Source organism: Anser anser (genome assembly GCF_964211835.1).
Source record: "Anser anser genome assembly, chromosome: 22".
NCBI classification, from domain to species: Eukaryota; Metazoa; Chordata; class Aves; order Anseriformes; family Anatidae; genus Anser; species Anser anser.
Window position 1 is genome coordinate 6,351,729 of NC_139743.1, and position 20,614 is coordinate 6,372,342.

General features: G+C 43.4%; 1 protein-coding gene across 6 annotated transcripts in view; it reads right to left on the bottom strand.

The window, feature by feature from the left end:
- SCN3B (sodium voltage-gated channel beta subunit 3) overlaps positions 1-20,614 on the bottom strand; it is a 47,451-nt gene that overhangs the window by 14,361 nt on the left and 12,476 nt on the right. Inside the window, exons 1-6 of one of the 6 annotated variants that reach the window (XM_083808741.1) lie at positions 6,331-6,468; positions 5,468-5,637; positions 2,311-2,471; positions 1,612-1,705; positions 1,053-1,099; positions 681-842 (exon numbers count right to left, since the gene is read on the bottom strand). The gene's annotated coding sequence lies outside the window, so the exon portion shown is untranslated. Of the gene's footprint in view, positions 1-680; positions 1,706-2,310; positions 2,472-5,467; positions 5,638-6,330; positions 6,469-6,590; positions 6,607-8,770; positions 8,814-9,847; positions 9,944-20,614 lie in introns of those variants that run through there. The other 5 variants (XM_083808738.1, XM_083808740.1, XM_083808739.1 and 2 more) reach the window with 5 other exon arrangements.

The window sequence follows — 20,614 nt, forward strand, 5'->3', positions numbered from 1 at the left end:
GAAACAGTTTTTCCAGCTTCAATATGGCACATCTGAAAGGTCTTTTGACAAATTTGAAAGATGTTTTGTCTTCAGACAGTAAGAAACATCTCCTGGGTCAAATTCATAGGGGCTGGGTAAAATAATGCAAGTTATACAGAGCTTTTAATCTGTAAAAAAATCACTTTCGTTTTCAAAACCACTGTTTTTCAAAGGGAACTCATTGCTTGTACTTCAGCATCCAAGTAAGCACCTTCTCCTGGCTCGATATTGTGCTACAGCTTGCTGAACTTCAGTAGTTGTTTTATTAACTTAATAAATAGATAAATAAAAATTAAAAAAAAAAAAGCAAAACCAACCAAACAAGAACAACAAAAAACAGTTTTAGAATAATCATAGGTTTTCATCCAGAGGCCAAATTCTGCACAGGAAAGCAGAGGCTACATGGAGAAATACCAAGGAAAATGCGTGTGAGCAGATGCGAGCTGTGGGCAGGAGATAAAATATCCCTAGCGCTCTGCTGTGAAGACCTGGCAAACACCAGCAGTGCTCTGCAGGGCCGGCAGATAGCGCTGTCCTCTCTGTATTCCCGCAGAGAGCTGGGAGGGGAGAGGCGCTTCCCGCTGGTGCAGGAGGCAAGAGCAGGCGCCTCTGTTCACAGAGGTTTTTCAGGCAATACAGATCTGAAGAGTTAGAGATACCGTGTCGCTGGTTCTGTGCTCTCCCATCATGCTGGCTGCATGCACTTGTTGTCATCTGATGGTGTTACTGTTCATTATTCACCTTGGAAAGCCCCTGTCACAGACCAGGCGTTCTGTCCTGAGATTTCACGACAGGGAGTTCTTCAGGGTCCCAGCTGGGGACTGATGAAAAGTCAAGGGAGAACAAAACTTTCATCAGAAGAGCCATGAGTTGTATGAAAAAAAGGAATCCCATAACCCTGTGATATTCCATTTCTGGCATGGATTCTTCTTAATATTCTACCAACAAACTGATCCGTCCTAAACTACTTCATTGCTCTGAAAATTCCCTTTCATTTATCTACAAATAGTGTATGTGTGTCCATCACTTACCCCTTTTCCCTGGTTACTGTGAGACTCTTCAGACATACATCAATTCTCTTAGGAAAACAAACAAACAAAACCAGCAGCACAAAGCTATGTTAAAGTTGCACAGTAACTGCCAGGTAGAACGCAATACTTAATACTTATTACTTAATACTTCATGTGCAGGGGCAAATATTGCACTTTCACCCCAAGGATCTGAAGTTCTTGATTTAGCAGAAACATAAAATCCCTGCAGCAGAACAGCTCTCTGTTTGGTGTCTGGTGCCTGTCGAGCTCTAGAAGCATTTGGCCATAAAAGACATACGTGATGCTTAATAAGGACTTCAGAATTAGATTTCTGTGACACGATAAAAGCAAGAGAGATGCAGAAAGCTCTCTGCAGACTAAACCTTGGGATATGGTACCAATTCTGACCCGCTCCACAAGCTTGCCTTGCTTTCCCCCTCTCCCTCACTCCTCCCATTTCATCTCTGTCTTCTTTGCCCTGCTCAACCCGTCCCCCCAACAGGTACCCTTATTTCTGTCATCCTGATCTGTCTGTACCCTGCTGCCTCGTATACCGTACCTGCAAGCCTCATCGGCCCTTGTCCCCTCTCACTGCTTGTTTGATGGACACTTACTCTTTCCTCCATGGTGTCTTGAAGAGCACGTGGATTACACTGAACAGAGAGGATACTACACATAAATAGACTGTATTGCATGCAGTAACCAACTACAGTGAGTCACTACTTTTAACTAGAAGCTACAGACTATATAAAAACACTGGCTTTGGCTCTAATTAAAACATCCGATGCTCTGAGGAGAATGAATCGGTAACTGCTGATATCACATACAGATATCCATGTGCTCCTGCCACACATCATCAGCCACTTCTTTAAATAAAGTAATAATAATAATAAAAAAACAAACAACCGTGAAATCAGACAGGGTGGAAGGCAGAGTGAATAATGCAATTCCAACAGCAGCCCTTGTACGGAACATAACAAAAGCACCCCTAGTTCTACATCCCGTGGACAGGAGAGCCAGCAACCTGAGTCATGTAATTGCCTGAAGGTCACAGAGGTTGCTTACTTCAAGGTAAGCTGAAACCAGGTCATCAGCTCAAGTCTGTGCTTTGGCAAGGACTAAAAATCAGTGCCAACTGCCAGCGCCACATGGAGGATGAAGTAAGTTCAGGAGTGCTCTTGGTCCTAAAGATACCATAATTACCTGCCCACCCTCAATAGTAAATGACACCAAACCCAGCTCTTTGGATGGTACTTACTTTGGAAACAGAAACAGCTTCCTTCCAGCACTGGAGATGGGGATCTCAACTCCAGAACAAGGGACACGGCTGATGGGCTCTCCCTAACCACACTCAGAAATACAGAAATACAGAATTTCAGCACGGTGCTTCCAGAAGGCCATTATTATCAGAAACGCTTCCTATTAAAAAAAAAAAAAAAAAAAAGATATTTGCTATACTCGTAATTAAGAGATAAGCTTGCTGGTCTGATGAGAATTAAATTTTGTCTGCAACTTCCATAACATTTTCCTTGTTATTATATACGGTTGAATGATCAAAACAGGAAATTACTTGTACTGTAATGTCCTTTGTCTTTTTCTTTCATGCTTGTATAGATTCAGCTTCAGAGCATTCTTGTCTAGATACAATCATCCGATGATAACAGCAGATTGTGGATAAGGAGCCGTTCTGATTGCATCAGAGAGTGAACACTATACACATATATTTCATTTAAAGAGACAAATATATCCCTCTACATAAAAGTGGCGATGTCAGAAGCTATCAATATAGTCATAAAATCCCAGTAAGAATGAGGTGAAAGGCTACATATGTGACCCAGTAAGGAGTGGCGTGATCATTTCCATTCCAATGGCACGACACATGGCCTTCAGCCCCTAACAGTACACCAGCTACTAAATTCTGATCATTCATGTACCCAGGATGCTCACAGTACCTCTACAGCAGCTAGTTATTGCTTCCAGGGTAAACAGTCCTTGATTAAAAGCAGTTTGGGAAGTACAGTTTTCATTCTAAAACCAAGACATTTTATATTCTCAAGCCTTTCTAGAGGCTTTTCTATGTAGGATCAGCAGAACAATAGCTGGGAGGCTGAGGGAAGCAGAACTCTCTCTCAACCCTCACGCGTGGCAAGCAAAGGAAGATGATGGGATGTCCACTTTTTGTCAGAAGACTTCAAACAAAGCCATCTCAAGAGGGAGTTTTTTTTGTTGTTGTTGTTGTGCTTATTGTTTTGTTGTTGTTGTTTTTAATAAAACAAGTTTTATGCCAGAAATTTCATTACATTAAAAACCAAGCCATGCACTAAGCAGCACAACCCCGACAGATGTTCTCAGTTGGCTGCACGTAACCGCACTCCATTTGCCTGGATTATGTTCTCAGCTCCTGCGTGTAACTGTTCTCCCCACCCGGGGAGCCGGGGAGAAAGGTGCTTGGTGGGGCTTGGGCTGCTCGCTGCAGAGCAACTCCCAGCGCTTTGACATCGCTCCTTCCTCCTCCTACACGCATCCTGATGTACGCCACACGAGGAATGACAGGAGCTGTTTGTTCTATAAATAGCCTTTTTCTCACCAACCACAGACGTTACCACCCTTTCCCAGCATCTCGGAGCAACAGCACGCAACTAGTATCAGACTAGTTGTTTCTCTAAGAAATGACACCCATCAGCACAACATACAGAAGGCACAGGCATAAAACTGTTTCTGAAGCAGAAATAAGAATTTCACACAACCTCAGAAAAGCAGAAAGCTTATTTCAATTTATAAAGAAATGTGCTTTCTCCTATATGTCAGAGTAGCCTCTTTCATTCTCTGAAAGCAAGAAATAAAGCTGCATTTTTAGAGGAACCAAAACCTAAAATAATTATAAAAAAAAAAAATCACAGCAAAGTATTAGCAAGTATCTTAAACACAGCAGCATATTTGAGTTGATTCAAAATACCACGATTGCTCCTAATCTGTAGCAGAATATTAAGCAGGGTATTTTTCCTCTCAATTACTGTGGGGGCCATAAAAGCAGAATTTGAAAGACCAGAGACACATAGGGTCAATTCTGCACACAAGCATATGCAAAATGCATTCAGGTTTTGAATATTCCTCTGGTGTCACCTCCTTCTGCTTTCAGTAGGTACTGGGTACGTATCCATCCATAAACTGATGCAGCCCTTTAACACCTGAGCCCACGCAGTACCAGGTCCCCCCACCCAAGAGGCAGAGTGGAGGCACAGGTAGACCGAGGTGAAGGGATTTGCTCAAGGCCACAGATTAAATCTGGCCTTGAGGTGAGGGCCCTTAGCTTCCTGTTTCCTGCTTTAATGACCAGGTTACGCAGCCTCACCCCACCACTGACCCCCATACCTTCATGGCTGGCCCATGATCACACATGGGCTCGTTTGGCAATATCAGTTTTTCTCCTGCCCTTATGCAGCTTGCTCAGCAAAACCTTCTCACCTGATTTCCCTTTCTAGGCAGAGCTTTGCAGTCCCTTCTTTTCCCCACATTGTGCTATGCTGTTGGAACATATGGGTGCCAACGTGCAAGCAGGAAGCACTTCAGTACTTCAAAGTATCAAAAGCCTTTGCCTGCCGATGATAGCAGCATCCTCTTACCCTAAATAATTTCACAAGCTGCTGCAGCACCGCAGCACAAGGTCCTCTTCCCGCACAATTCTGCAGAATGGGAAGAAATGAAATGCCACACAAGGCAGGCATACAGTAGGACAGTGGACAAAAATCTTCTCTTTTGACAGAAAAGGTCAGCAACATCAGCATACTCCATTACCTGTGTCCAGCTGTGCATGTGAAGTATGGTAAGGAGAATGGTAACCTCACAGGACCTTGTTCTAATCCTTTAGGAAGTATCATTCCAACTACAACCCTTTCAGTTACTTTAAGATATAGACACCTTCTTAATCCTGCACAAACCAGAAAGGTTTCTTTAGTCTCCTCTGGGCAAAGAGGGCTCCATTGTTGTAGCTGTTGTACAAACAACAGATGTAAAGTCAGGTGCTATAGCTTCAGTAGAAGGCAAGAGAAAAATGCAGAATGGGGGAGCAAAAGGAACAGTCAGGCCAATAAATCTGGACTAAACCAAATCTTAGCATTTAAACTTCAGAGTCCCAGACTGACTGCAATAATACAATAACAAAACCAACCTTCCTCTTGGTGCTATCTCAGAATAAAATGTTTCATTTTTTTCTCCTGTTCCCATACTTTTTTTCCTTGGGGCATTAAGGCATTTGCATTAATGATCTGCATATCATTACATTTGCAAATAGCTACAGTCCTCCTCTATAAACGGATTCTATGTTCTACTAATTTTGTTTACCAGTGAAAACACTCATCAGCCAGCTTGATAGACACACCATGCATCACACAAAACAAGCACGAAACTGAGCAAACCTGAACGCAAGCCTGAGAATCCATGGCACAATTCCAAAGGCAGGCTTAGACTGATAAGGAAGATCTAATGCAGTTAGGAATGCTTCTAGCAGCGTATAGATTTTCCCGTGTGTTATTTTAGCCTCAAAGCCAAAACGCTGGCTCGGAAGGTTGAAGTCTTCTGGCTACACCTGGAAAATACAACACAAATACCCTGCTGTGAGAAGGAGCTATCTCCAAGACTTGTTCTAGTTTTGATAATGACATTGTCACCCAACGGGATGCAATCACACTAACAGCAGCACCATTTCCTATTCACGTGGAAGCACTATCACAGAAAAGACAAAAGCCCACAGTGTATTTCACAGAACCCACACAAATAGCTCCCAGACAGCAACTCTCTCTGGCCCAGTGTACTGGAGCAGAACTCAGGCTTTCCAATGGGAAGTTCCACCTGCCCTTTACTGGAGCAGCCAGAAAAGCTGATCAGCAAGAGTGTGTCAGTTACTTGTTAATTTCAGCTGTTTTGAAAAAATAAATATTTAAAGTTTGTAAAATAAATTAAAAATATACGATTTTTATACACACCCCAAAAATAAAAAAATCACAATTTGAACAACATCAGTCAGTTCCACCAATTACTATTTAATGGGGTGTCTCTACATTCCTGAGCACCAAACTGCAAATTCCTTTCAGCTCAAAATGTAATAAAATAGTACTCTCATCAGTACTGAAGTGCTGAGCAGCAGCAGAGTGAGGATGTCAGAGAGAAAAACAAGAAGAGAGAACAGGGCATCACTAAAGCAGGTTGTTGGAGAAGACAGCACAATCATTGGATCATGAAAACTGGCTGGATGCATTAAATAGCAGACCCCAATACTCACTCAAGGAATCTCAGGAAAGGAGATGTTTTGCCACCTGTGTCCTGCTCTAATGAGGCCAACCCAGTCTTGGTTTCGACTGGAATTTCCTTCTGCAACCAGAACAAAAACTTCCCAGCCCTTGCCTGAAGCAGTCTAGAGCACAGTTCACATGTGATAGAGGTTCTTTTTTTTTTTTTTTTTTTTTTGGTGCAGTTCTCGGAAGCGGAAAGGAAGCAGCAGGCCCACAATCCTTACTCCCATTACCAGCCTCCTGCACCCACCTCTCTCACGTGGCTTTTAACACTTTCCATAAGGAGGCTGGCAGGCTGCAAAAAGGTCTCAGTCCTGATAAGCATGAAGATAAAGACAGCAGAAAACCATCAGTTAGGACTTCAAGTATCTAACCTACATGTGCTCTGGTTCACTGTACATGTTTAGCTCTTTATATGCCCTCAATTCTGCAAGGTAGTAATTTCCTTTTTCTTCCAGCAAATTCTCAGTGGCACCCTGATACCCCCTGACCCCATCATTTAATTTTCTTTGCCTCCAAAGTTCTCCCAAGCCACTCTTGCCATCCCTGCTTTGCCACTCGGTTTTCCCCTTTCTCAAAGCAGTGCTCCCTCCCACTACTTGCAGGCAGGTTTTTTCCATGCCCTAAGCTCTCCACATCCTGAGCCTTCGGGGCCCAACAACCTGCTCAAGCTACCATTTTGGGCAGATTGAGGCACGTTCTTCGGGAGCGGCAGGAGACAAATTCAGTCTATGGGAACTAAATATGTAGACACCACAAAATTTCTGGCACTCTGACAGTGACCAGACTATGCAGCACATATCCACAGGTTCACAGGAGATTTCTGTACGGTGGCAGAGTATTTGTTGGATAATAAATGCCTCAGAACTGGGCTGGGCTTCTGGGAGCAAGGGAGGCAAACCACTGAGTGGCACAGGTCAAAGAATCAGGCAAGGAGCTGGAAAATTGCGAGGCAGCGTGAAGGTTTGGGATGTGCTCCAAGGCAGCGTCCTGACGTGCCCCATGTTACAGAAATCCCTCCTGGAATCAATGCCCAAATCTCCTAACCTCGCACTCCGCAGGACATAGTCTCAGAAAAAATAGGGCATGCAGTTTAAGAGGGAATCAGCAACAGAGCACTGAATAAAGACTTGGAGAAAAAAAAAAAAAAAAAAAAAGGATCTCAGCCTGGACCACAGTCTGAACTCAGCTCAGGTGCTGGGAGCCCTGACAAGCCTCAGAGAAGGATTTACGCCATTTGGTCTTCTCAGACATGCACAAACCAGGAGGCTGAGCTTTGCTGTTTATCAATGTATAATGCAAGAACAGAAAGTAGGTCAGCAAGAATATCTCAAAAATGAAGAAAACTACCTGCCAGTCCCTTCCTCTGGGGCGGCCTTGATGCATCTGGGCACCAGCAGAGAGGATTTTTAGAGTGAAAAAACAGAGAAACTGCTCGAGCCCGAGGCTGCAATGGACTCCCCCAGACTAGGTCAAGTAGCAGTGCAAGTAAGCGTGCGTTCAGGGAAGAAGAGAAAGATGTTCACGCCTAAGTTCCTGGGGGCCCCAGGCAGAGGCACGCTGCCAGCTCTGGGTGCTCTTACTGCCTCAAAAAGTCAACCCAACGTACAGCAAAGCAGCGGTCACACCATCAGATTCAGCACAGGCACACACAGCTTTAAGCTATTCTTCCTGAGCGTCCTACATAACAAACCCAAACAAATTAAGGAATGAGTAATGAAAAGGTAGGAGGTGGCAAGGCTTGTTTTGGTTCAGGAAAGGATTCCCACCCCTTGCTTGGAATCTAAATTAGATTCAATTTAGATTAGAGTGGGGCAAGGCCAAATCCCCTTGATGAATGAGTTGCTGCAGCAGATTGCTTGTATTTTGTAGCCATTTTTCAATGCATTTCTTTTTTGTCTCCTGCTCCTACTTTTGATTCTGATGTTATCAGCTTCGTGCCATGCCCTCCCCTGTTCCTCTAGGTTAGGGTAGCCCTTATAATCTCTCTCAGTAAGGAAAGAACTAATTTGTCGTCTAGTGAAGAGAGAATGTGTGCTTGGGCTGATAAGTGGATTATCTCCATAAACATGCTGTATAATGCAACGGCACCCCACGCTCACAAAACCAAAGGAATTAATCACAGCCAGTGATGTGCCATCCCAAGGTAAAAGCTCCCTCTCCTGCCTAATGTGCTAGTATTGCAGCCAGGTTTTGTTCTGAAGGGAAAAAAAAAAAGGAGAAATGCACATAAGAAAATGCATATTCACGCTTACCGTGATGCTAAAGAAGGCTCTGCCCACGTAATGGACTTTGTAAGGTCACAGCAGGAGGCAGCCGTATGCCCAGGCCAGATGTACAATTGCAAGCAACACGTTTTCCACTGACAGCACTTCTCCAGTTTTGAAAATCAAACCACACGATGGGCAGCTTTGAAGATTCGGAACTTACCTTTAGATTGTAAATAACTGCTGACAGACCGGTATATATTGCACTGCGTGAACAGAACAATTTACAAAGTGAAACCTCCAGCTAAAAAGCATTCGGTAGGCAAGAAACATAAAAAGAGAAACTACATCAGGAAATGCAGTACTGAGAGCACCACAAGCTAATGCAAAAAATGAACAAAGGAACTTTAATGTGCACATTTGAGGGAAGCAGGAGAACGCTTTACACAAAAGGCACAGGAACAGTGCTGGCTGCAGAAGAAGCAGAGTTCATCTACCCCCAACAACTCGGGAATGTCGAGGCATTATCTGGTTGGCTTGCTGCAGTAGGGGCTTGTAATTTTGTTCTGATACTTTCCATCTCAAAGATTACTGTGTGAAATATCAACGGTATCAGCTGAAATGTTCAGTCCCTGCTATCTCCTCTCAGGAGAAATCAAGAAAGCACAGCTACTTAAAATGGGTACTCTGCTCCTCACTAGACTGAAACTCTTTAGTCTCTGACTCATCTCCATAAGGAAACCAAGCATAAGCAAATCAGACACTGATCCAGAACAGTGAACCCGGTAGACATTTATATGCTCTGGAAGGCCACCTGCTTTAACAGGAAAGGGATTCATTCATTTCAGACTTGTCAAGAACTGATTTACAACTTGCTCTTGCTAGGTAATAGGGTTTGTGTAAACCAAAAGCAAAGGCCATCACTGACACTTCCTGCAGGAGGCTGGGAGTGCTGAAAACCATCTGTGCAACTTACAATCACTGCACATGGCACAGCTCCTGGGAATTGGGCCGATTCACCTAGAAACCCTGGACACATGCCTGGCTTTCCTCTCACATTGAACATTTCAGCAGTGCCACTCCATCAGCCAAATGAATTGGCTTTCAGAATTTTTACTGGCAAAAAATACATCCAGATATTTCATAGGATAAATTATCACCAGGTGTCAAACTAGATGTTTTATACTAGATTAGAGCTCTATCGCAAGAGACACAATCGTACAGGCAGCTACCACAAAAGCACGAGGCAGCTGGTAACAACCAGGGAGGTGTCCACAGGCAAATGGGAAATGGTACTGACCCGCAGCATGTAGGAAGCAGAACTGGAATGCTCTTCAATGTGAATGTGCTACTTGAAGCCACCACGAGGGATAAACGCATCTTGGTTTCATGGAGTCTGTGGAGAAAGACAAAAACTTAAAGGTAATTCTGAGCAGGAGACTGAATCCAGCTGGTGAAACCTCCGCTTAGAGGGCCAGCCTGTCGTGGCTAGGCTTTAATTGTGTAGTTAAACACCTAAGGTGACTTTGGAGGAAAGAGCATAAGTCAGCATGGGGATGATACAGCCTTGTGATGTGGTCCCAGTTTTCCCTGTTGAATCAAAATTAAACTGCTGTATTTCATTGGTCCAACTCCTCATGCAAGTATCCTCATTTTTGTCTCTTTCTTAGAGAACCCAGTTTCACAATGGGCAGCTGCAAAACCACTAAGCTTTCCTTTTTTTGTACTTATCTTTTGCTTAAGCATGCTACCTCTTGCAGAATCAGTCCATTAATCATTCCGGTGAGAAGAAATCACAGAATTGCTTTTCAGAGTACAAAACAATTCCCACAGGAGTGGTAATTTATTACAACTGGTTTCCTTACGATGCTATTTTCCCTTTCTCAACTCTTGTGGACCTCAAAAAACTGTTTCACTTCTGGATTTTATTTTTTTCTTTTCCTACTAGTATAGCATATAATTTATCCTTTCTGATGTTTAGTTTTACGTGCATTTTGTGACAAAATGACACTCATTTTGCAGTATCACTTCAGCAGCTGAATAATACACTTCAGGATGATACTGCAAGACAGTAATATTTGAATGCAATGCTGATTTTCTGCGATAACCCAATAGAGATGGTTATTGTCCCAGGCAGCTTTCTTGAATGGATGCTTTAAATCTTCTGAAATTATTAATCCTAAAATACATTATGTTAAAGAGTAATCTTATTTCAAATGATGCAATAGCATAAATTTCTACATGCTATGATTACAAAACCTCCTTTTTCCAGATAGTGGAAATTTTCAAGGTCCTGAAATAGCTGTAAAGGAGGTATTATGTGCATGTGAACTAACAAAGTATCAGGCTTCACTTCCATGGAAGAAAATACTAACTCATGTATTTTAATTTGCCATGATTACATTTTTCTTAGGAGACACATTTTGGAACTTTTCTAGTCATTCCTAATGCATTATCTGTCTATAGTGTCCTGGCTGCCCAAATTGCACTACAGTTTAAAACAATTACAAAGATCAAGTTTACTATTGCCAGCTAAAAAGCAGGTGGATAGTGTCCAACAAAACCCCAAGTCAGTAACTAAGTTCTGCACATTTCCAAATTTAAATTCTCATCAGCATCAAGAAGGATGAAAAGTTCTCAAGTAAAATGATCATTATGGCACCAAGCACAGTAAATCTCATCATAAAACAGCTCGCACATTAAGTAAACCAGAGCATGGCTGTTTCCATGGCTTTTAAGGCACCTCCTGGAATCACGATCCCAAAATGCTGCACATTCCTCTACTAACAGCTCTCTACACTCAGATGGTTTCACTGCTCATCTACACCCTTGAAAAGGAATAAAACTGTCTAGTCCGAACCAAACTGAAAAAAAAAAAAGCTGATTGACTCCATCTTTTATTTTAAATCCATATCAACTGCCTGAGTGCCTGATTAGCTGAGAGGGCAAGCTATACAGACGGTCTGGAAGCCAACCTATTTATCATTTGCATTTAAGCAATTCTTTCATATTTGCAAAGCGCTACGCAAATACCAATTACCGCTGTGATGCAGCAGAGCTTATTACCACAAGCACAGTGCTGACGTGGCTGTGCTGCTTCCAGCTCTGGAGCTTGCTCATTTGCCAGCAGCCCCAGCCCTGCCTGCCTCCTGTTGCAGGGTACGGTTACGCTTCCACATCCATCTCCATCACGTCGCCCTGGAAAAGCGCCAGGAAGCGGCAGGCACAGTACAGCGAGGTACACACCACAACGCATCAGAACTGACTTCTGAAGCAGGAAGCTGGGTTTGAACACTTCAGCTGTGCCCCGTATGTGAGCTGCAGGTACCTGCAGACAGGCTGCACGGCAGCGAGGAGGGCGTGATACAGCTCATTTGACAGGATGCTGTAACTATCCCCTGCTTCGCCCGTCTCCTCACAGGATTACCGAGATCATCAGCAGGTGTTGCAGGGCACAGTCCTTCACTACGGCATCTCCTAGAGCTTTGCTGGCTTTGGAGTCATCCCTCCTGCGAGCAGAGAGAGACACGGAGCCCTCGGCGCTTCTCCAGGACAGACCCGACCTCCCCAGCCCTTGGAGCCACCTGGGGCAGCCTCACTATACCAAGATGCCTCCGTTTGCTTTCCCTCTCATCAAAAGCAGAGATCTTGTCGAGATATTTCAGCTTTTTTTGTGTGTTTATATTAGCATTAAGCTTATTTGCATGTAGCTCACAACAGACCTCAGCTCCTACCTGCTTACTTGTAAAACTTTGCATACTGAGCATGGTTCAGGTGACACGGGCAGCCTTTCCTTCCTAGTTAGCTTGTTCACAAATCCTCTCACCCCAGATGCACTCAAAATAATTGACTCTTAAAGCAAAACTTGATGGGACACGCAGGAGCCACTCTTGGTAAAAATCACTATTAGCAGCAAATCTTTCCATGGCAAATTGATGTGACAGGCTGCAGCTCAATCGCTAGCAAAATGTGTTAAAAGGAAGCCCAAGGACCACACGTGCCCACACCTGTGACTAATTCATACATGCCCAGACACAAAAGCCAAATCCTAACAGAGCGCACGCTTGGAAAATACTTGTTTCAATATTTAAAACACGTCACCTGGCCTCATTGATATGCATTTGTTCCTAAGGACAGGATTCATCTCCACTAAAAGCTAGGTATTTCATGTGAATTATTCTTCCAGGCTCCTCCTCTCTGCAGGCAGAGAACAGCACGCCTCTACAGGGTTATCATTATCTCATATATGCTTAACACAAATGAAACGAATTGCTGTCTGGAGGTGCTTCCTTCTTCCCTTTGGCTATACAGACAATCTGAGTGACTACTGTAGCCTCGGCGTTAAATTAGATGAGCTGTATCTTGTCCTAAGCAATTTTATAGTAGGAGATCTTATTACATTTTGCAGCTATCAAGCAAATTATACGGTGAAGGGGCACAAATCGAGCAAGCAGAAAGCTCACGTCTCTTTATACCCCAGGACCTTACTGCTGCTATTGATTTTCCTATGAGAGCACTCGGGTTGTGGCACAGCCTGACGTCCCCAGCAAACCGCCTTCCGCTCTGCACCACTCCACAGGGCGCTGCTGCAGGTCCACCCAGCCCCCTGCGAGCCTGTGGTGGCAGCCAGCAAACACAACGGGTAAAAACACCAAACGGGGATCATGACGTCGTGAGCAAGTCACCACAGTGCCAGAATAGCACTCCAGGTTTCCCCGTTGATTTATTGCCCCTCTGTGACTCAGTTTCTCCATCTACAGAGTAGAGATGATGCTCCTGGCCGCCTTTGTCAAACGTTATTAGATTTATTGGTGGAAAAAACCACCCTAGCACAGGGTGGACACAGGTCACTCGCTACCTAGGGGTATTTGTAAACCTTTACGTATGATACTAAGAAGTCCCTGCAACATCCAGGGGCCTTCCTCAAGCAGAGCACAGTAAATAATAAAGTACCTCAGACAACTTACCAAAGGAGATCCACAGGGAAAAAATCTAACTCAGCTAGCATCTTCTATTGAAGATAACATTTTGAAGCTGTTAAATATAAATGCTTCACCAAAACAAGACTACAGAACACTTCAGAAGATGTTACATCTAACAACATACAGTCTTTGTGAAGTGCCTTTACAAAATGTTAACCATGCTGTCCTGAGTGTCTTCCGAAGTCAAAAGGACCACGAGGAGAAGAAAATTCAAAAACGACGTGAACATCGTGTCTATGCTTCTATGCCATGAGGCCTAGAATCCCGTCTTCTTTCTCTCCCAACAGTGACTAATACTTTACAAACTCCTAGTGCTGCAAGGTACGGAAACAAGTTTTATATAGAAACTACTGGTGACAGAGTACAGAGCCAGACATTATATTACTTGAGCAAATATTACCTAGTCATTATTTCTAATCAGAGCATCTATTGTCAGCCTATTTCCTAATTAATTTAGAATTATGGAATGAATGAAAAATGCCTTAAGACAAAGCCCTATGCCTGTGTTACTAATATAGATAACACTGTCAGGAAGCAGAAAGTAGCAGCCATGATCCCAATTCCAAACAACATTCACACGTGAACTTTATTTAAATATGCTGAACACAGCATTCATTGAATGAGGGCCCAAGTCACTTTATATAAAAACCAGTTAGTCACTGAACGTGGCTGCCTTAATTCCTTGCTGGCTTCCCTGAGCCACACGGCCCCTGGAACACATCCCCACTCCTCTAACTTTCTGGATTTCTTACTGAACTGACTTCACACCGATTTGCATCGAATGAGCGGTTGGACTGGTTCTCGGCAGCAGCCAAGCACTATCCAGTGTAAATCACAGTCAAGGGCATTTTCCCAAGAGGGAAGTAGGTGAAAGGTACGGCTCCATTTTCCGACAGCACCAACTGCCCCAGGACTGAGGGCGCGAGGTGAAACTGCCCACGCACGGGGATGCGCTCAGCGCTGCTGGAAGGGAGGCGATGGCAGCGGCGCAGGCAGCAGCAGAGCGCCTCGCTCGTGCTGCTTTCACGGAAAGCTCCGAAGAGAGCACGGCCACCTTCCTCTCTCCACGCCCACTCCTCCCTCTGATGCCACCAGCACACGTGTACTGATCTGCAGCACGTAAAACTCCGGACGGAGCTAAGTGGCAAGGGAGTTTTTTCACCGTGACTTTCTGCCTCATGGCAGAAGCACAAGTAACGTAGGAGAGCAGGGTACAACCAAAAGGGGCTTCCAGAAAGCTGGGCTTTCACAAACTGCTGCGAAACAGCTCTGGGAATTTCTAACGCTCGTCATGCTCCTTTGTCATGCTACGACACCGGCACTTTCTTTAGCTCTGCACTTTACCTTTCAGATTGCTCACTGCCGACCTGACCTGCGGTGTCTCAGAGCACCTGGGTGACTGATCTGGGATGCTGGCTTACAGGTGCGGAGCCCGGTGCAGGACCAAGGCAGAGAGACCAGTGGCAAAGGCACAGACACTGGGCCAAGCCCCTTCACATGCCTTTGACAAATATGAAAACAAGTTTTTCCTGATCCTGTGTATTTTCAGTCTGAGGCCAAGTGCAAGGTCTGTAGGGGTTAAGATTTCACACTGCTCCGGGTTGCACATAAGCCCATGTGATTTTCAAATTCCACAGGCAAAATGCTGTTTTCAACTTCGTATCGCAGCTCAAACATCTCAGTTGTGTAACACCCTGAACTATTTCAAGACCATTTTCTCTTACCCTGTAAGCCTTCTCTGAATTCTGCTGCAGCACACAAACATAACCACTATTGCTAAAGAAAAGAGTTTCGTAAGGAAATAAAAATGAAAAATGAAATGCATACAGATTCTCTGAAATCTCTCTAAAGGTATGAACAATTGAGTAGAGGAAGCTCTTCCTCCTTACCCACCTTTTAAAGTGGAAAAGGAAAGAGGGAGAGACAACATTCTCCATTAAATGCTTCAATAGATTCCTATCTTATCTGCTGGTGCAGCTCTGTACAATCTACAGAAATGAAAAAACAGTTTAAAATAGTCATCTTAAAACATGGTTCATTCTTATCTTCCACTAAGCTGCTGAAGCCCCCAGTTTTCAATGTCCATTTCAACTACTGACAATTTCAACTTTGCTTCCTTCCTGCAAATCTGCTAGCACACTTCCTCATGGGAATACCAAACGCCGAGGTCAATGTGCATCGGAGCACTGGTCGCTGGCTGTCAGGTCTTGTAAACCATGAGCCATCACTTCGTCAGTCTCAGCCTTCGGCTCTGCAAGCTGTGACTAAAGATCCTGACTTGCTCTGCTAGCAGCTGTTGCAAGCTGTGAGGCAGCATCTTGGCATTCTCAGCTGAAACGCTCACCACTTCTGTGCTCGCAAACTGTCATTTTCTGTTAGCAGAACTCCTGGATGACGTGACATCAATGTAAGGACATCACGGCGTTAAAAAAAAAAAAAAAGAAAAGAAGATCATCTGTCTGAGCAACCCACATTCAACCAACTGACTCATTTTTAATCACTTTCCAATAGAGGTCATCCAGACAGTAAACAGCTGGCTGTGGCACCTTAGCAGTCTTACAGTGAGAAGTATCTCACTAGTCAACATCTAAGCCTGCTGTATCGGTTGTCAATTACTGTGCAGTCACGTTAGTCCAATGACCCGCTTTTCATCATCAAAAAGCAAAAGCCCCAAGCCCCAAGTTTTCTGTGCAAAACAGCATCGTGCCATTGCCCGTTAAGAGCGACTTCAGACAAATAATGGCCAACCCCCTTCCAGAGGCTGTGTATGGCAACACTTGCTGACCACACAATGCTGCTTCTGGACTGAATTCTTCAGAAACACATATGACACATACTGTTTATTTTACAAGTGAAACTCTACCCCAAAGCCTTCTTTCCTATATTTGTGTAGGTGCTTTGGGGTAAATGTACCTTTGTGTTACTGACTTCTCTTCCTGCGTACCCAACTTTCGCTTCACGTAGGCCCATACTCACAGCCCTCTTCTAACTGTTCCTTTTTCATCTATTGCACAGCCTGAAGAGCTAGCTTGCCTCTGCCCCTTGACGGGCTGTGACATATTTCAGGAATGAGGTTGGATATGTTGTGCTAGAGGACTAGATTTGGACTGCAAACTACAGGTTGGCTGTGCAGGCTCTAGATATACTGGTTTGGCAGATTAGACCAGCACATTAGAGAGCATTTTAAAAGGAAAAAAGGTTTGCCTGAGAATGATGAGAGCACCAAGACAGCAACTGTTTGAACAAATGACTAGAATTTACAAATTCCTGTAAATCACATAAGATTGCAAATGAAGCATTGAAAATATCAGCACATTTAAAGAAGAAAGTTGTACTGTGCTTCTACACCAACTTCCAGTCCTGACTGTACCCTTGGGCAGCCCCAGCAGTTGTGAAGAGGAGAAAGTTCAAATTTCCTTACTCTTTTTATACCAAGTTCAATAAGTATTGAGTAACAGATCATATTAACAGCAATAAGAAGCAGGAAGATAAAATAGCAAGAAGAATAACCAAGTTCTAGACCCCGTGTTTCATTTGTGACTTCTTTTTTTTCCTCAAGAGTCTTGCACCCCACCCCATTCACAAGAAACATGCAAATTCGTCTCATCTTTGTGAACTTTCCTTAGGTAGGGAGTTGCTAGTTCAGCAGCTGACAGCCTACTGTGAAAGACGTACCTTTGTAGCTCACTATTTCCAGTAACCCACGATTTCTCTGGATACATTAGAGACACTCATGGCTTCTCAATGACCCATAGTGAAAATGTTTTGAATAGGCAAATTAGAAAGTGACAGAATACAAATGACTGCATTGTTGTAGAAATCTGAGAAGCAACTCCCTAGCTAGAAATAACAAGATCAGACACTTCCCCCAAGCCTAATTCTCTCTTCTTCAGAGGAAGAAATAAATGGTACATTGAAATGAATGTATGAAATGATATATTTCATCTGTTGTTATCTCATGTGCATACACAAAAATCACCCCAGGAATACATTAGCTTCAAAACCCATAAGCTTAGGGCAATTCCTTTTATAAAACTGAGCTAAAACTTTCACTGAAACAGACTACAACAGTGGTGACTGTGCCAGGTCCCTAGGGATATCAAGTCAACACGGCACTTCGAGTAAGGCAGACTACAGCTCATCATTTAGAGTGCCATCTTAAAAGCCGGGACCCAATCTTACTGGTTTTCAGAATTTCCTATTCACCTGTGATGAACAAGAAAGAAAAACCATAAAAAAGCACAGAAATATACCTTTCTATGACCTCCATAAACTACTACATAAAACAGAACATGCAATCTGCTGATCATGGGAAGATGAGTGCTGTAGGCACTCAAAGAGCGGTTTATGGCCAGTGTTTATCAATGTCAAAATACTGCCTGTGTTTTTCATTTGGCTTCTTCCATGTCTATAGAAGTGTTTTGTTCACCACTCGTGGCCTGTGAGTTACGGTTTAGCATCTCTGAATTCAACTAAGAAGGAAAAGGGTAAGATTTGACACTGGCTTTTCCCTCTGCTCAGAGTTTTTCCTCTCTCCTGAGTAAGGAAGCGAGGACTCCCCAGAACTTCCCACATGAGGGAAGTTCCCAACCCAGAACATGTCCTCAGCCTAACGGCTGCAACAGCCACTGGAGAGAGCTGGCTGCAAAGCCTCATTTTAAAGGCTCTGACAGCACAAGGGAAGCCCACAGCTCATTTGGGTACCTTGCCTAGCTCATCTGTGGTTCTATCCCACCTTTGGAAGACGATTTTAGCACTACAAAACTATCACCTGTAGTTCAGATTGTTCTTCGTTTTTGCTTTATGTTTACATTACAAAATGAAAAGCCACAACACACTTCTCTCTAGCTAGAGACAGGCCTGATAGGACATTGAGACACACACTGTTCTCTGAAATCTCTGAGTATTTTTGTTGCTGTGAAAGCAATGAATGAACAAGCAAAGACCTAAGCACAGAGGCTGCTGTGCTCCCTCTGCTGGCCTTCCCTGAGCAAGCAGCAAGCTCCTACGCCCTGTGAAAGCAAACTCGAGCACAGATCTCCCACCCACACACTCCTGCATCTTTAGGTACTTCTCAAACTGCACGCTGCTTTTTTGGTAATGCACGCCCTAATTCATGCAAGATGGAAGGCATTTAAATAAAACTGTGCTGTTATGAAAGGTACACACTGTCAAGAAGATAAACGAAAGCAAAACCATTAAATTGTTTCTTTACTCCAGAAGTTTTTACAAATATTTTCACCTTCCCTGCACAACCTGAACAGATTTGAGAATCTGAGCACACGTACTGACAGTGAGCCTGCAGTCTTCAGAGTACGTGTGAATAAACACCTCGGTGTGTTAAATAACAGCAAAATATTCTCCTGTTTGTCCTTCTGCAACACTTGCAAGTAGACATTGCCTTAAAACAGAATCAAAATATATCTTAATACTTCTGAAGACACAAGAGACAATACTTCAGAAGGGACACTCACTATTTCCTAGGCCAACAGCTAGAAATCTGAGCAAAACACATTTGTTTTACCTTTGAAACAGGGCTCAGCTTGGAGTGTTGAGACACGCTGGGAACCCACATGATGATTACAGCTCTGGCACAGGCACAAATATATTCCTCTCTGGGCATGCCACATCTTGCCAAGCCAAGGGACAAGTGCCTCACTGGCAGGATTCAAGGGTGTCTATGCACTTGTCCAGCACTGCAGCCTGGCTTCTCACGTGGGCTCCATTTCTAGCACTTCTTCACCCCAGGGCCAAACAACAAAACCCAAGAACATCAGTGCTCCCAACAGTGGGATCCTCCCGTGTCCTACTGTGGTTTGTTGGTTCACAGGGAACAAGAAATTTGCCTTTTATAGCACTTCTTGTCTTTACTTTGTTATTCACATGAAAACCAACAATCCCTTCAGTGAAAAAATGAATGAAATTTCAGCCACAGAATTTTAAACCATCTCTTCTGTACTTTCAGCTTGGAATCTCACTACAGATTGTTTGTAAGCAGTAAAACCAGCTCAATACTTTGTGAATATTGAGCTATGGCACTGCCTACAGGCCTTTCCCAGTTGAATTAACTTGCTATAAGACATACCTTTAAGAAGGTGCATCAATGTAAATATTGTATCCAGACAATGGCACATGGAGAGCTTTGTTGCCAAGCACTTTCTAACCTGCGTCTCTAGCATTTGTCCCCAGACAAAAACGATAACTACTTAGAGAAATGTGAAACCCACCAAAATGACCCAGAAAACATTCTAAATCATGAATTATTAGGAAGAAGTACAGGGTAGTTGTTTTTACAAGTCAGTGAACAGCACAGTATGATACACACTCCTGTTTTCCACCTACCAGCTATTCCTCTCTGCTGGATTGTAAATCCCAGTTCCCAGTTAAAAATTATAAATGAAAAAGGTGAAGATATGTTAGCCCTCTTCTCTCATTTTCCAGCTCACCGTCTTTACTAATAGATCTGAAGGACAACACAACTGTGTTCCTGGATGGCTTGTCACTACTTCCAAGTACACATTTGCTTTCACATAGCCCCTCGCTTCCAGCATTAGCATTCTGGTTTGGTGTCCAATACACTCCCTGTACCTCTCGATCCTCTTGGTTCTAGTATCTTGGTAATGGGCAACACACGACACACAGAGATGCTGAATACAGTCAACATATGTTCTTGCATATGGCATATATCATGAAATCTCCGATATTTATATGCACATGAAAAGGTTTCTATTCAAGCTCCAGGACACAATCCAGTTCTCAAAAAACTAACAAACAGAAGAAACTCAAGGTGAAACCTTTCCTGATGCAATTCAACATCTTAATGTTTTAAGAGTGAAGAATGCCATGGAAAAAGACAAAAAAACGTAAATTGAGAAATAGATGCAGTTCTGTTTTTAAATATAAACATAGCTTAAGGAGGTATGAACTCTAGTCACAGGAAGCCAGTCCCTAATTTGAATGTGTTTGCTCTTGGTCCTCTTGAAGCAGTAAAGCATGTTTCTGGGTTCTCTTCCCTACTCTTAACAGCTTAAACGTATGGCTTGAAATGGTCCATGTTAGTTATTTCTATTAATATGTTCTATCTC